This window comes from Rhyacophila brunnea, unplaced genomic scaffold (genome assembly GCF_057557595.1).
Source record: "Rhyacophila brunnea isolate RB1 unplaced genomic scaffold, BYU_Rbru_1.0 scaffold_1, whole genome shotgun sequence".
In the NCBI taxonomy this organism is placed as follows: Eukaryota; Metazoa; Arthropoda; class Insecta; order Trichoptera; family Rhyacophilidae; genus Rhyacophila; species Rhyacophila brunnea.
In genome coordinates this window covers 5,004,605-5,022,296 of record NW_028232751.1, presented here as the reverse complement: position 1 = coordinate 5,022,296, position 17,692 = coordinate 5,004,605, and the positions used below count along the sequence as shown (strand labels likewise).

At 34.1% G+C, this 17,692-nt stretch overlaps 1 protein-coding gene and 1 long non-coding RNA gene across 2 annotated transcripts in view; both read right to left on the bottom strand.

Annotated features, from left to right (window-relative positions):
* Positions 1 to 17,692, bottom strand: part of LOC147079397 (PDF receptor-like) — a 126,021-nt gene that overhangs the window by 49,651 nt on the left and 58,678 nt on the right. The gene's annotated exons all lie outside the window — the stretch shown is intronic.
* Positions 1,447 to 3,909, bottom strand: LOC147079398 (uncharacterized). Its single transcript, XR_015071573.1, has 4 exons — positions 3,753 to 3,909; positions 3,512 to 3,620; positions 3,263 to 3,417; positions 1,447 to 3,170 (listed from the first exon to the last, which is right to left on the bottom strand). It is a non-coding gene; the product is annotated as an uncharacterized LOC147079398 (long non-coding RNA).

Sequence of the window (17,692 nt, the reverse complement as noted above, 5' to 3'; positions counted from 1 at the left end):
GACAGTTAATAAATTAATAATATATTTCGTACCATTATGCATTTAATTTCTGATAATCTGTACGTCAGCGTCCTCAATGTTAAATGCGATGTCAGAATACATATAATTTATTATTTGTTAGCGTCATTCTTCTTTTCATTCCTCGGGACCCCATGACTGGGGATCGTGACCTGAATGATTTGGCCTGTTTCAGGCCTGGCCCATACTCAAGACATTATTCAATTCCCATTGTCTGCCCCATTCCCATTGCCCAATTCCAAGTCTGAAATTATTCAATTTATTGATAGCAGTATTAAAATTCTATATGATTATTAATTAATTAAAAAAAAAAAAAAATGATTAATAGAAACCTCATCTTACAATAAATGTCTTGATTGAAATTGATTATTTTTAATATGCTAATAGATATGTCACATTTTTTTCGATTATTTCTGTAAATTCTAAGTTTGAATTCTGACACGTCAAATGAACTTGTTATAAGCAGTTCACAAAAGAAAACAATTGATAATCAATCTTCTATTTCAGTTTGACAGATAAAAAACAGTGACGTTGATACCGGATGAAGGTTTTCCCACAGGAGATCACCTCAAAGGACGGACCGAACCATCAGCTTTCCCATAACACCACAGCCTGCGTCTACTCTTCGCGGTTCTCGTAACCCTCGGCCGAGCGGAGCCCGCCTCCTCAAATTCGTCCGCGCTCCCACCAAAACACAGACGCGGACGCCACTAGTCAATCCGTTGGTAAAACAGAGAGGTTCGCGACCGACAGACGGCCATGACGCAGCGAATCTAACAGTTGGATGCGTGCAAAAAGCTCTCTCTTGCCTCGGACGCCGAACAGCCAGCATCTCCAGCCAAAAAGACCGCATCGGCAGCACGCCAAGCTGCGAGCCCTGACTTCTCGCCTCGGACGCCAAGCCACAAGATCTCCAGCCAAAAAGACCGTGTCGGTTGCACGCCAAGCCGCAAGCCCTGACTTCTCGCCTTGGTCGCCAAGCCAGTAGCCACAAGATATCCAGCCAAAAAGACTTTAAGAACTTTAAGAACTTTGCAATTTAATATAAATATTGAACTTATATTAAATTAAATTAAATTAAGTTAACTGACTTTTCATTTACCTATCCTCTTAAGCTCCGAAATGTTTGCTAAAGAAAAAATGGCCCGCGGCCCAAAAGATGTTGGACAGCGCTGTTCTTAAGTATTTACCACCACATTTCGGGGGTTCAGTGTACGCAGGTTCGGCAGAGCGTTGAGCGGAGCGTGCAACTCAAACGTATAACCGTGTGTGAAAATGTTCGTAGTCAATGTCTTTTTTTTGTCATACATTTATACGAACATTTTCACACACGGTTATACGTTTGAGTTGCGCGCGCCGCTCAACGCACTTATGTTGGACGGGGCCTTAGGGTCATAAGGGCGGAATTACAAAAAATACTAATGGGAAAAATGACAAAAATAGTTTTTAATGTTATTTAAAAGTCAATTTCACATTACTTGTAAAGATACAAAAATATTTATTAAAATGGTTGTAACATTAATAAGAGTATTAATATTGTATTTTTGGGTGTTCATTTTGTTTAGAAAAAATAAAATGTAATTGAAGCGAGACATTCGTCTTTTTGTCTCAACATATTTTGGAGTACGGTGACTGGTTATCGTCTTAGAAAATGGTTTGTCGAACCTCCATTTTTGGCGAAATTGAGTTTTTAACGCAGTTCAATTTCTTTTACATAAATGCATCGACATTATTAAAAAACATTTTATTTTTCATTTTAAAAATATCTAAGAAACCACAGTAGCAACAATAAATTATTCCACGCTGGTTTGTCTAATGTGTAGCCATTTTACAAAACAACACCGAAAAATATTTGAGACTTTGAGTGGCTTATATTAAATGACGCCGAGGGCTATTCAGGATAACGCCACTTCTACTATGTAGTTGGTCAAAGGATCATTTATCCTTGTTTACCTTTAATGACTGCATCCTCATACATTTCAATACTTTGCGTTTTTGATATTAGTTTTGTGAGTTTTAAAGTTACATATAGTAAAGTTTAGCGACTAAATATAATGGCGAATTCATCACCAGTTCGTCCTGCACTCAGAAGAATTATAAAAGTAGTGTTGTGCTTAAATTACTATATTTTGTGTTGTGAATCGATCGTACAAATATACAAAATCTCTGTTTAGTCACGAAAACTACAGTGACTGGAAAGTGAATGAGTGAAAAATATGTTTATTTCTGATAAATGTTTTGATTTTAAATAAATTATAATATGTGAGACTTACTTTTTTTGTCATCAAAAACCTCCGCACTTTTAATGCAGACATAATTAGATAAATAGACTTCAGTTATTTTGTTTGATGCCCCCTAACATATTCAAATGATTTTAAACACAATCGATTGTTTTTAATTGTTATCAATAAATTATATGAAAGTAAGTACATACCTACGAAAATAGTGTTTTTCAGAAATGTTATTTTAATACACGATTGTCATTGAATGCGAGCGAGCCTTATAGAATAAAAAAATCTCGTTAGCTATTAATTACTAAATTACTTTTTAAATAATAAAGACATGAGAGAAAAAGTGGGAAATGCCGATTTTTTTCATGCGAAATCGTTTCTAGGTTGTTTGGTTATGCTTTTAGTCAAATATTTTATGATTTATAATGCTAAATGTGTTGAAAAACGGGAAAATGAAAATAACGCGTTTGTGCGTGATCGGCACTGGGATTGAAAGTTTCATTCCCAGTGCCAACACGCACCTATGCGTAATGATTTATTTCATAGTAAAAATGTTTATTACAGTATAATTATTAAATTTTAACATTCACAATGTCTAAGTCGGCTTGCACATCATGTATGAATTCGCCTCATGTTAAAATCGTCGATGTGACGTCATCGTGAAACCACATAACAAACGTTGCTAAATGGAGCTTCGCAGATTGGTCGAATGCGACAGAACAAAAAATGCAACATGTCGAGGATCAAGTCTTCTAGCATGTTGACGGTCATGTGCGCAGAGATTGCACGAAGCGCTCGTTGCGGGCATTTGTTGTTGTAATTTCCGCTGATATTTTTTGTCAGTGGTGTCGGGTACAAACTATTCGAAAAATCCTGTTGAGCTATTAAACCATGAAGTGACTTCTAGGATGTTATGCAACTCTATAAAAAGAAATAGTAATCACAATACAAGAAACAGTTGTTTTACTCCGACTCTCAATATAATTATATGATTATAGCTGCATAGTACCTACCACGGTTAAATTCTATATTGAATGGTAATTCACTAGAATGTTCAAATGTATTACATCCATTGGTAATACTATTAAACATCCTGATAATGTATCGGGGCCAAATTCTTCAAAAAAACCTTGTCGAGAAGAAGTAACTCCTGAGATGTCTACCATGTCTGAGAAAAAAATGATATTATAAGAAAAGCGAATGGTATAATTAACTCATTGTCAACAAACGAACAAAACATTTTGATATAGTTAGCTGCTTACCATAGTTATTTTTCATGGAACTATTAATCATTAGTAATTGATGCCTGATCTGGTAACGGATGTGAGTTTAAATGTATCGATTCCTCATCTTCTACCTCAGTCGTTTGATCTGTGAAAGAATATGAATGATGCTTCATAAAATAATCAGTTAACATTTTAAAAGAATACGAACGGTTATAAAATTCGGAAAACGTAACCTACAAAAATTAATACTCATAAACATACATAAATAATCACTTACTTGAAATGTTTGTACTCTGTGGATTCTGTTTTATCATCTTCACAATCATTTTACCTCTTGAAAATATTGTTGATACAAAATTAACCGATAACTGTTTACATGTCAAAGTGACAGATGAAGGACCGGACGAGCGCAGTGTTGCCATCTTTTCAAAGTGGAATTATAGTACAGAGTCTCCAAAATTATATTATTTGGGGGAAAAATATAGTATGCGTTGTCAGCTGTTGAAAATATATAGGTTTTTTGTTTTACAGAAAAAAAATAACAGAATTTGAGAAGCTCCAAAACTCTTTTATTTAGGTATCTCTTCCGACCAAAAATGCATACCGAAGAATTCAAGAAATTTCATTTTAAACCAAAGTCAAGGGATTTTTTGACGTTTTTCGAGCAGTATTGCAAAATTATAGTACTTTGCACCAATTTATCGAACGAAAGTATACTACCAAAAACAAAAATTAATGTCTTGAGACATACCTACTGCTGCCATCTTTTGGTCACCGAATAGTACGCGGTCCCAAAAAATAGTACAAAAAGTATTTTGTCAAAAAATAGGAAAAATAGGTTTTGCGTCTGTCATAAAAAGTAAGAGGGGGTATTTGAGACAATTCCGAGACATATTTTTATACCGGAAAATCTGTTTTGTTTCGAGGACTAGTTTTTACCTTTCAAACAACTTTTTTTCTCGATTCACCAATTTTTTCTCTATTAGGTACGAAATTATAGCAGGTTCTTCGTAACCAAATTAATTATGGAACGAAAATATCCAAATTATCGTATGTTCTGTGTTTTTTTAATGTAGAAATGATTTTTTTAAGAAAAAAAACTTTTTTCCGATGCCATTCAAAATTATAATATTTTTTATTCTATTATTATTAATATGTACTTACAATATGAGGGACCAAGGTCACCAATCATCATGTTCGATCCTAAGATGATCATAATATGGACCTCCACACAGTAGAAGTTGTTTTGTTTTATGAGAAATTGATCTTATCCGCTTGCTCAATCGATTTGGGTCATACTCTGGGTATACGTGAATTTACCAGACCCAGTATTCAGGGTTCTATGACAGTATAAACCGACAGGTTACCGCTCGGCTATCATGAGCAAAACAAACAAACAAGTAATAATTCTTCATTTACCTACCATATTCTGTACCTAACCGTTCCCGTTTTTTTTTAATTTCAGTTCCATAACCGCTGAGAAACCTAATTCGCAAAGATACGACGATCCAAATGGAAACACAGATTAAAATTTAATGGATGTTTTAGAACTGCAACTTTCCAAAATGCTGATAAGGATAACTAAGAAAATGAGGCTTTATGCACAGTTTATTTTTTTAATGGTCTATTAAATTTTAACCGGCTGTTAGTAGGAATCTTGAGAATTGATTAGGTACTAACTCATAAATTTTGTGCATAAACTTCAGCTGGGGCACGGTCTAAAACGATCGTGACTACGCGACGCGAAGATTGTGCAAATGACGCATGCAGAACAAAACATAATTTGTCATAAAAAGTCAACATGCGTCCATTTAAACTTATGTTTATTGTTCTATTACTAATAATAGTAACATATTCATTGACATGTTTTCTTTTTCAAGTAAATGGGTAACGTTTTTTAGTCATCTTTACACGACTTAAGAATTCATTCCCCCGTCGCCATCACAAAATAAATTGACGTGTTCACAGCTCGACTTTCGCTCTCCGATTGCCAGCTAGTCAGAAATTTCGTCGCACCTATAGTTGAAAATTATTTGCCGTTTCACTGAAGTACCGTCTTAATGAAGTGATGGTAATTTAGAAAATTATGAAGAAAGGTTTTCTTACTGTTTTCTGAACTTCTGACAAAATTTAAAATTTGTTTGAGGGAGCGTCTACACCTGGGAAGCAATCAAGCTGAGTTTTTTTTATTTTCTGATCCACCATTCTAATTAGTGATTCAAAAAATATTATGTCTTCTTTTGCGGCACACCTGGAATGCTACTTGTTTTTTTTAGGAAAAATATTTCGCCGCGGGCCGCAGGTTCCCCATTTTTCGTGGTCGGCTTGTTTTACAGATTGGCAGAGTTGACAGACTGGCTAAATTTTACAGGAGAGAAAAAAGCACTTAGCTATGCAAACGTCTATAGATTAAAAATATAACCATAACACACCCATCCTTGTTATTATTTATTTCGTCAAGTGTTTTTCGACGCCTTCAATTATTATTGTGACATCTTTACCATACCTACCTATTATCAGGGCTTTTTTGTCATGTAACGCGGTGGAACGGCGTTCCGGCACCTTTTTCCACGGTATTTTTAATGTTTCAAAAGCAATTAGACGAAACAATGTTCGCGCTTACATAGTAGGTACAAGTTAATTTTCCTGAATCATTTCATATTATGAAAAGACATATCCTGAAAAACTATCGCGTTTGACATATGCATCAGATTCTATTACCATTTCTTCAGGTGAATGTGAACGCGAATTTTCGCAAATCAATCTAATAATTATTACCCCCAATAAGAACTTCGTTGAAGACCAAAACAGTCAGTGACGTCCCGTGGGGGTAGGTAGATTGAGTGTCGCTTGGGGGCGGCAGTTACCCAAAGGGCGGCAAATCGAAGAGAATCACAAGGTATATATAGAAATAGCTACATTATTATTCCTGTATATATTATTTATTGATTCTCCTCGATTTGCCGCCCTTCGAGTAACTGCCGCCCCCAAGCGACGCTCAATCTGCCTACCCCCACGGGACGTCACTGAGTGAGATAAACGCACACCAAACATTTCCTCTAATCGTAAAAAAAAATCCTTCGAGGTTATTAACATTTTAAAATATGCGCTTGTGTAATTGCATTTTTTGGTTAATGTAATTTATTTGGTAAATTTTACCTCGAACACCATTTGAAAAACGCTACTATAGAGCATCACACTGCCTTTAACCTTAGTGATAGGTAGGGGGTCCGCTTCAAGATGTGGGATCCATGGAAATCACTATATACTTTTATTTAAATGTATGATGTTTTTACAATGTTGTTTATTTGTATTTTTGTTTATTTTTTTTATGCGCTTCGTGGGATAGGAAAAGTTGCTTTAATTAAATGATATTCTAATATAGTTTTCTTTAGTAGGTAAGAAGTTTGGCAAGAAGTGAGTTCCGGCACCTTTATTTTTTTCTTAAAAAGCCCTGCCTATTATCATCTTTTTGAACCCAATGGAAACATTTACTATTTAATTCCAATTCACATATTATTATTCAAGTGGATTTAATTTTTAAGGGAATCTACGTTTGTGTCCATATAAATAGTACATGTTTCCGTGTGTGCGACGGAATAATTAAAATAATATGTGAATATTGCGAGTTATAGTACGCATATTAATTCATAATATTAAGTCAAGCACAATACAGTACTCGAGGAGCGGCTACCTACGTAAAAAGGCAGATTGGGTAGAGATGGGGATGCCTTCGATAGTTTCCCTAACAATATTAATGATGTCAATACTTTTATTATTCGAGTATTCTACATGATTTCTACTACGGTTGCTGTCTAATACAGGGCTCGAAATGGACCGGAACGCACCGGAGCGCCGTTCCGGTTCATAAAATCTCCAAAATTATCGCTCCGTCTCGTGGATATATTAATTTGACCGTCTGAGCTAGATATGTAATATAATAAAAATCTAACAGACTTATTTTTATAAAATACATATTATACAATTAGATAAAAACGTTAATATTTTCATAAAATTATCGAGCGCTCCGGTTCGTAAAATTTTCCATTTCGAGCGCTGGTCTAATAGGTTATTATATATATATATATATATTATATTAATATTTCTCGCATTGATGGTGGCTCTCGTGGCGATAGCCTTTCATTCGGGGGCTCCGGGATGGAATAATACAACAATTCGTTAAATCTGCATTGCATAATATTTTGGAAACTGTCGTACTTAAATACTTGTAGACGTCACGATCAGGGCTCTAAATGAACTGGAGCGCCGTTCTGGTTCGTAAAATTGATAAAATTATCGCTCCGTCTCGTGGAAAAAATAGTTTGACCGTCTGAGCGAGATATGTCATATAACAAAAATCTAACAAACTTATTTTTATAAAATATACATAGAATTTGTTAACTAAATTAATATCTTCAGAAAATTGGCGAACGCTCCGGTTCGTAAACTTTTCCATTTCGAGCGCTGTCACGATAAATGTTAAATAACCGTTTATTATAGAGTTTTTGTCACTACCGTATTATAGGACATAGGTTCTAAAGCATAATATTATATAGAAACAATGACTGATGAAAACTCTATTTTCAAAATTCTATATCCAATAATAATATATTTTGAAATACCTAATCTGAATGCCATTATTCCAATGACGTCATTGCATTATTCAGACCCAATGAGAAGATTTGGTAAGGACTCGGTGGTTTTCGAACTTCTTTAGTGTGTAAAAAATCTTTTTGGTGGGGAGCTTTTTGGCACTTCAACCGTCCTATAACCATTCAAGTTATAGCTGCGTCGTGATGCGCTAAAAGGCCTAAAGCACCTTCGCGGGGTGGTGCAGCGTTGTTCAATTTCCTTTTTGACAAAAGGTCTCAAGTTTTTAGAGTTCTAGTTATGTATTTCTTTTTATTTTTACCTATTGTCCGTAGGATTTTATTGATAGCTGACATTTAAAATAATTAATACACACCTAAGAACATTACAATATATTATGTTTCCTTTTTTTAATTAAAAAATATATCCTTCTTATTTAAAAACACCGATTTTTATTTTTTTTAATTAAAAAACAAAATATGTTAAAGCTATGCATTTTTCAAAAAATGTCACCATTTAAACAACTTACCAAACTAATTTTTAATTGTCAATAATTACAAGATTAAAAGAACTTTTTATATAGATACCACGTTATTAAATTTTCTGTTGAATCATATAAACTTGACAATTCTATGTATTAATAAAAACTTTTTATTGTACTTGATAGAAATACTAAATAAATATAGAATACTGAAATGTCATTTTGACATTTCATATTGATTTCCATAATAACGCACGTATTTATTGATAATTTAGTTGCTAGGACCCCCTTAACAACCAACAATAATAACTTTCCATACAAAACAGAATTAACTGAAACGAATTCAATTCTGCTTAAAAATGGCTAAAAGTATTAAAAGAATGCATTGGCATCGTGTTCTGATATATTCTAAAAGTTTCAAATGTCTAGCTAGTGGGAAGTTAGATAAAAATTGATTGCAAGATTTGTACTGGATAAACAACCACCGGACAAATAAGAATACGGCCTAATAAAAACGTTGTAAAATGATCAATAAGATATATTGAATTGAAATTTTCAATTTCACCCATAGAGACATTACGATACTCTTACTGATATTATTATTCATTCGATATTGCCTCCTTAGCAGATATCTACGGGTGAAAGACAAACAAGTCGCGGTCGTTAAGAAATGCGGTGTTTCGAGCGTCCATGAGCGAAGTCGTCCACTTGTGGACTCACTGAGTGACGTTGTCCGCCCTTGATCGAACAGTCGAGCACTTCACGTCCTAACTTTTGCATTTTCAGCAGCACACTCCGCAATCGATTTGCCAATAATGTGGAGGTTGAATCGTTTCGCGGACTGGTCAACCACAGCTTTTCGACCTATTAAAATTATATAAAACATCCTAGGGTGACGAGATGGACGCAGTACACAACGATTATTAATTAAATTATTGAAGTTGTACTTCTTTTGGCACGTTTGGGAAAACAGCTGAGTGCATTTTTCGCGTGTGACCGGCCGCGATGTAACACATATTTTTTATAATACTTTGAAATATTTATCGTTGTGTTAGGAGGATTCAAATTTGTTTCTGTTAACTTTCCTAACGTTATTTATATTGGAGTGTATATTTATTTTTCATTGTAAAGATTGTGTATCAAGATTTGAGGTTATATTTGTGTAAGTATTATTTATGAGTAAAATTATATATCTATCAATAAATAAATAAATTTTGTGAATGCTGAGTTGGTAAATAATTATTATTATGATTATATTCATTTCGGTCTCAAGGGTACATGTTAAACCAGCGGCGCTCCAATGACCGGCTCTTTTCCTGAGTGAGTAATTTGACAAGATAATTAAAATAGTAATAGTAAATAATATTTATAAATACGGAATGACGCAACAAGATAATTTTAAACCAGCGGCAGGCACTCCATTTCAACTTCCTACCAATAATAAAAACAAATAATTTGGATAGTTCGATGAACCAAAGAAACACTTTTATTTATTTTGTGAACCTGATTCTAAATCACCATACCAGAGCTAGTCGAAGAATCTAGGTTATCACAAGTTTTGTTTTTGTTTTGTTACGCCAAAGTAGTATAATTTCTAACGCGCGTACATAAGTACACACACCGATTTTTTTTAGTGAAACTATCTGGCATGGTGGATCACTGGATTAGTGATAGATAGTTTGCCTCGATAGGCGTTGGTTTGGATCCCGCGCCTGGTCAATTCGCAGGCTATCTTTTCAACAGGTGTTTGATGTAGACTGTTATTATTAATTAATTAATTATAGGAGTATAATTGAAGGCACATTTCAATAAATTTGAGGAATGAAGAAAAACGTTTATTTTCACAGGAAAATAATACTTTTTATTTATTGATATTATATTGTTAATATAGAAAACATAGATTTCTAAATACTTCTAGACTTCATAAAACCTTCACTTTTCTGCTTTTATTTAATTGATTGACGTCACTAGATGACACGCTCACATCATTAACATCCGCCATCTTTGTTCTGCTTTTCGTTGATCATGGCTTAAGCAATTTTCAAAACCTTACGTTACCATCTAGGATAGGGTTGGCGAACCTTTTTACGTACGCGTGCCAAAATTTCCGAAATAATATTTTTCGACTGTCTGACGTGCCAAGCAGTTTTTAATGGCGAAAAAGTTTTTTACGAATTCTATTAAAATAGCTTGAAAATTACAACTGAGTTCTTGATATGCTACCTTTCATCGTATTTCTAGCCGAAGGCATATCTTTTATTCTTTGAATATTTTGTTTCTTGTTTTTAAAATTCTCAAAAAGATCGTGAAAGAATATAAACCACTCTTCTTTGATATTATATTATTCTCCATCACAGAACTGTTTTCATATTTTTAGAGATTATGTTACATATTTTATGAGATGATCCTGGACATACCTTAAACGTTGTAGATAATCTATTTATATAATTTTGAAGCCTTATTATATTTCATATTTATTTTAAACATTTGATGACTGCATAAAGTATTTTTATTACATAAAATAGTATTCTTTTAAACCTCTCGCTCTAATGTTTTAGAATATAGTCATATTTCAGTACATAACTGTGCAGTGGTGTTAAGATTTTTTACATTTATTAATTTTTAAACGCATTTATAAAACGATTAGTATAATTTATGACGAGATAATTTTAGTAAAATATTTACGATAAAAATTATATTGATAATCTCTGTGATCCCAAATTTGACAAGAATTAGGCATTTTATTATTCAAAAATGGCAAAATTAACACATTTGAAGATAATTCTAAAGATACTTATTATAAGCTATGTCTTTGACCATTCAAGCGTGATAAACATCCTACGAATAATGATTGCTTTATCATAATTATTGACCTAAGAATAAGGTAGTGTTTTTTTGAAATACGCCATTTCTTTTGGCATTCCCCAGAGGTTAAGCTACAACATACGGTCGTAGCCATAAATTGACAAACTATAATTGAAGTAGGGAGTAAAATGATGTTAACGCGCGTGTTTGAACATGTACCGTTTAAAAAAAAAGATTTTTTTTTTCGGTTAGGTACATGTTTGACGGATTAGTAAATGAATTGAATCTTTCTCTTCAGAGAATAGATATCAACATTTTAATTCTGAACATCAAACTTCAAGCTTTCTAAAAAAAAATCTTCGTGGTCAAAATGTATTAATCGAGGATGCACTGACATGTTTTTATGCTTGATTGTAAGTGTCTTACCACCAACGAAATATCACTCTCGACTTCAATTAAAAGTGTTATACACTGTCGAATCACAACGATTTTTCAACATATACCTATTTTCCAAACTTAAATGAATACCAAAAGTACAATTGCATGTCAAGAATACGTCATACGTCGAATACTGACAACTGCTCTCGCTTTATGTATTGATGCTCAATTAGTATGTATTGAAGATTGCAACACACACTATTGCACGTATATACTGCGTGGTTCATTTTCATAGGACACACACACATTCAAAACTCTACGTCAAAATGTAGTCTATTGGAATACAGCCTATCGATATTATATGTATTAATCTGTTCTGTTCTGTGGTTAGATTACTCGAATATTACATCGCGACGCAATTGCTGCTTCTGATCAGCGCCCTGAGATATTCTGCAGAGCGCGTGGTCCGACAGACGAACTTGCTTGCAGTCAACTGCATTACCACAATTAAATTAAAGTGTTTTTAATTAACTATTTCTTTTATTTAACGAATAGTAGCTTGATTTGGAAGAACGCTGACGGGCAGTTATTAGAAGGCCAATAGTTAAAATTTATCGTCATTAGTATGTCACCTCGTAGCGTAGTGGATAATGCGCGCACGGCGTAAACCCAATAGATGCAGGTTCGATTCCTGCCGGGTGTCTTACTTTTTTCAAAAAGATTTTTTCTATTGGTTATAATTATGCTTAGGATTTTTAGGTGCTAAAAATGAATAATAGGTACCTAAAAATGTAGTTATAATTGGAAAATATATTATTAAAATTTCATAATTAGGTGCTAAAAAACAAAAATAGGTGTTTAAAATTTAAGTAAGTATTACAATAAATCATATATATTTCAACAGTTTAATTTATTATTTATTCACAAACAGAAAACGCTTCAAATAAATTATAAAATAATGCTTCAAATTTTCGAAAGTGAATCTTTAACGATTTGATGTTAGTAAATTTTGATACATGGAAAAACTTCTTTCCACTTCTACAGATGTTATTGTTGCGTATGTCAATGAAACTATTTCTGAAGTAGAAAAAATTGAAACAGATGTTTCAATTTTTCTAATTCAGCCACATTCAAAAGAAATTTTTCTTTGAAGAGGTTTTATTTACACCCAAAATACCAATGATAACATTGGCAATGTATCGTCCTTTAACGTTTGTTGCTTCGTCAATTGGTAATATCAATAGATTCCTGTTGTAGAGCGATTTTTTTTATTTCAGAGATTTGCAAATCATACAAACTTCTCATATATTTTTTTCTGATTGTCGATTCACCAGGCACCTTTTCATTATTGTATTTTTCCAAAAATGAAACGAAATGTTTGTTACACAGTTTTCCTATAGGGATATCAGCCACCACGAACGCCAAGCACAAATCTTCACAAAATTTGGAAGAATTAGGTCAAAGATTTAAATCTTTGTGTTTTGAAATTGAAATTTCGTATTTACGTGAAAATATGTGCTTAAACCTTAAATATGTAAGTAAATCTAAAAAATATGTAATTATCCAAAAATATGTTAAAATAGGTGCTAACAGTCTGAAACCATTGCCCACTGAAGATGGAAGCTGATACATTACACGACTGTTCCTACTTTTCGCCCCTCCCGTTGTCTATGGATGGCCTGTCATTGTCTATAGAGTGCTCATACTGAAGCGTCAGTCGTGTTCACTTGTCGGAGTATTCTTAGTTTCAGATTTCTTTCAGATTATTTTAACGTATCTTGGAGACCTTGGAGTTCATCTGATTTAGTGGTTATTAATAATTGGAAGTGACGATCAAAGTAAGTAAACTTATTCTGTGTATAATAATATCATAATAATATACTAGGACGTTTGTCAATGTGACAGTCGATTCTAAACAACAATAGCTAATAACTTATTTATAATCTTCAGTCATTATAGAATACCAAACTCTGCTTGCAAGTACGCAATAAATAGTATAGCAGTGGATCACTCGTTGCTTGCGCGAAAAGTTATGCTCAGACTTTATTAATCTAAAGATGGCGGTGCTGAAACAGATAGATATTTTTGATACTTTGTTGTGGGGCCGCTCAAAAAAAAATATTTAAATACCTAAGAATCCTAAGCTTAGTTATAATATATTTTTTCAGAAGTGTTTTTCAAAATTATTTATGTTAAATTAAAGTGAATTAGTAATAACACGTATGAGGTACGTGTTGGTACGTGAATCCGCTGTCTTCGTTTTCTATTACACATTTTCTACTACGCTCTATGGGCGAAACCTTCGTAACGCGCGTAAGAAAGTTTCGTTTCAGAAAATAAACAGTAGAATTTTCTAAACAAAATATTATGTCACGTTAACATTCTACGTCTCTCGCTGCTAGCGCCTGATAAGCTTGGCGATTAACCTTTTAACGTTCGTAACGCTAGGTTATTTGTTATAAATTGAGAATATATATGTTAAAAAATATGTAGAAAGTGATTACGACGGATGATGACATTTAAGTTCAGCGTGGAGTAATTAATAATTATTCGAATGAAAATGTACTAAAACGGTTTAGGTACAACCATTGCCGACTCAAGTAGAAAGCCGATATATTCACAACGACTGGTCTTACTTTTTCCGTTGTTGTCTATGGATGACCTGTTATTGCCTGTCATTGTTCTATATAGTGCTCATACTGACGCGTGTGTCGTGTTCACACAGAGAATGGTTTGATTTTGTTATGAGTTGGAATTATTAAAAGATATTATTAATTGTATTTAATGTTGTCCTTTATTTCCGATTTATAACACAAAATCACATAATCACATAATCACATTACTGGTATACTAATATAAGGTTGAATATTACAAGGTACACAATGTGTGTTTCTTGTTAGAAGTCCAGCTGAAGAATGTTTTATATACTGGAATACTACTAAAAAGGAACAATAAAGATGATGCAACAAACTTAAGAAATGAACAAGATTTAACATGTAAAAATAATAATGAACTCATTGTTTAAGCCGGTCGAATCCACTGTCTGACTCACTAACAGTTACAAATTTGAATGGCACATAACAATTTGGATAGATGAGTTACATGATAAATAATACACTAGCATTAAAACACATTCTACACAATTCGTTACCTTACTTTGAAAAGGTTCTAACTGACATTTTGGCCTAAAATGACTTTTTGGTGTGAAAAGGTACCATTATCCATATTCTATCATATACGTTCACTTCAGAGTCATCTATTGTCAAATATGAGAATTAGCAGTATGCCGGAGTTCTATATATATGTCTTTTTATATTGAAAATATGACCATTCCAAATTTCAAACGCTCATAGCTCAAAACATGGTCAAGTGCAATTAGAAGCTTTTCCAAGTAAGGTAATGAAATGTAATGCAAAGATCAATGCTACATATTTTTGGAAATCGATATTAGCTACCACCGGTTTTTGTGTGAAATGAGAAAGGGCGAATCAATATCATCGCTGTAGGATTGGTTTGTCGAATAGACCAAATGTCAAATGTTCAGGAGATGAAAAACAAATTTCATTATCCTATATTCAAATACATGTAGGTATTTAAATTGTTGTTTTTACAGCATATGCATGCTGTATTCATTACAAAGTAACAAAGACAAAAACGGATATTCGGCAAACCAATCCTATAGCGACGATATGTCAAGCAATCTGGTATCTGATTTTGACAGCTGACAAGTGGACCAATCGTTGCTTATGCAAAAAGTTATGCTCAGGCTTTATTAATCTAAAGATGGCGGTGGTACAACGTAATACTATGAATAAAGCCGTTCCTAAGCAAAGTTGCCGAGAGCTTTTTGCTAGCGGATTATATCTTTTACGATTAAAAAATCCTTTAATACAAAAAATGAATACCTACTTCAACTGTCACATAAAATGGGTATAAAAAAATATTACGTAATACCAACAAAAAGTTTCTTTTGATCGCGATGTCCATTCAGATACGCTAATTAAAAAATACTTATTTTTGTTTTGAATGTTTTTACTGTATAATTTTAATTACGAATCCTTATATAGGCGTGTGTTTATTATAAATATTATTTACATTATCTTTAAGTCAAATCATTCAACAACTTGTTTAAGTAATAAAATAATATTATTATAGCATTTATTAAAGATGTCGAGAAATCGTTATAATATAATTATAGTGATTGTTTGTTTCGGTTAATGTACATATAGTTATTGACCTACCATTGTGTCTTAAGCGTAGGGTGTTCGACCAATGTGTGCTACCCGTGCTCACGTATGGCTGCGAGACGTGGACCCTCAACACGAGAGATGTCCAAAGGCTAAGAGTCGCACAGCGAGGCATGGAGAGGTGTATGTTGGGCATCACGCGAAAGGACCGTAAGAGAAACGAATGGGTTAGGAAGCAGACAGGAGTAAGCGATGTAATAGACGTTGCCAAACAGCTGAAATGGAGATGGGCGGGGCACATTGCTCGCCGAAAGGACGACCGCTGGACAAATGCCGTCATCCAGTGGTACCCAAGGGGCACGAAATGGCCACAGGGTCGCCCTAAAAGCCGCTGGATTGACGAACTGGTAAAGTTCGGCGGAAATACGTGGCAGCGAACGACACAGGCCCGAGAGAGTTGGAAGAAGCTTGGGGAGGCCTTCAACCAGCAGTGGATTGACCCCGGCTGATGATGATGATGACATATAGTTATAATATTAGATTGCCATAGCTTAAATTAAACCTATGGTTGCAAACTTTTCTAAGGCTATTTTGGGACAAGTATAAATTAATTTGACGCCCACTATGGTCAAGCGGCTTAAACATCGGCTTATAATGTCGTGAGTCCCAGGTTCGAATCACGGTCTGGCAAATACACATATTGTTTTTCAATTTGTGTTTGGAGTCAGAGTATGGTACCTAATAGGTTGAGTAAGTGGCTAAAATCCATTTCTCGTAACAACAAAAATCTGTGAAAACAAATATCCAGATCGGACATGGCAATATAAAAGAACATATTATTATGGTTCTAATTTGAAAAATAAATACGATAGAAAGAAGACAGTGTTGCTAAAAACAACCACTTAGCGATAACGCCCATTGAACGGAGCGGAGTGCGGCGATCGTGGCGCAGTCGGCACAAGAAGCGTAAATACATAACCATAATCACACACCTCTTGCCGCGCATTACCTCTCACCTATGTAAAAAGCGGCGCCGATCACATTTCGCCTCGTGTTTCTTTGCAAAGCAATAAAATTTATTAACTAATTGGTCGGCTCTAAATTCATTTTCATAATTATGTCATTGTGCTAGCGGAGTAACTTAATATGATGTAAGCACACGGTGTAGAATAACTTAATATGCGGAATAAGCGCGCGCCTGTACGACAACGCTCCCAACAGCCGAGTAAATTAGAGACCGTCGCACCCATTCGCTGGTCACATCCAATGTATTTTCATTTTATTGTCGTGATATGACGTCAAAAGACGCCGCACTGAACTCTGTGTGCGTTGAAATATAAGGCGCGCGAGGCGTTATGTTCGTCATACGCTGTGTATGCTCTATTGCAGAGGTGGGCAAACTGCGGCCCGCGGGTCTGCATGTGGCCCGCCGGGTATTTTTTTGCGGCCCGCCATCATTAATTGTACTTCTGATTACGAATAACTTTTTTATAATTTTTCAAAAATATTGACAATAGATTAAAATTTTAAGAATTTGTTGTTTCGTAAATGTATTATATCAATACGTCTTCGTTGCGTCTCGTCTCATATTATGTAACCACTATTTTTTACGTTGAACATCGTGACACATTTAAATACTTTTAACTCCGCGTTGCAAGGGAAAAAATATATGCCCATGATATGGTAAAATGTTGGATGGATTTTAATTAAAACTCAAGTTATTCCAATATCGAATAACAACGTGAACCACTTTGAAGTTGCTGAATATATCAGAAT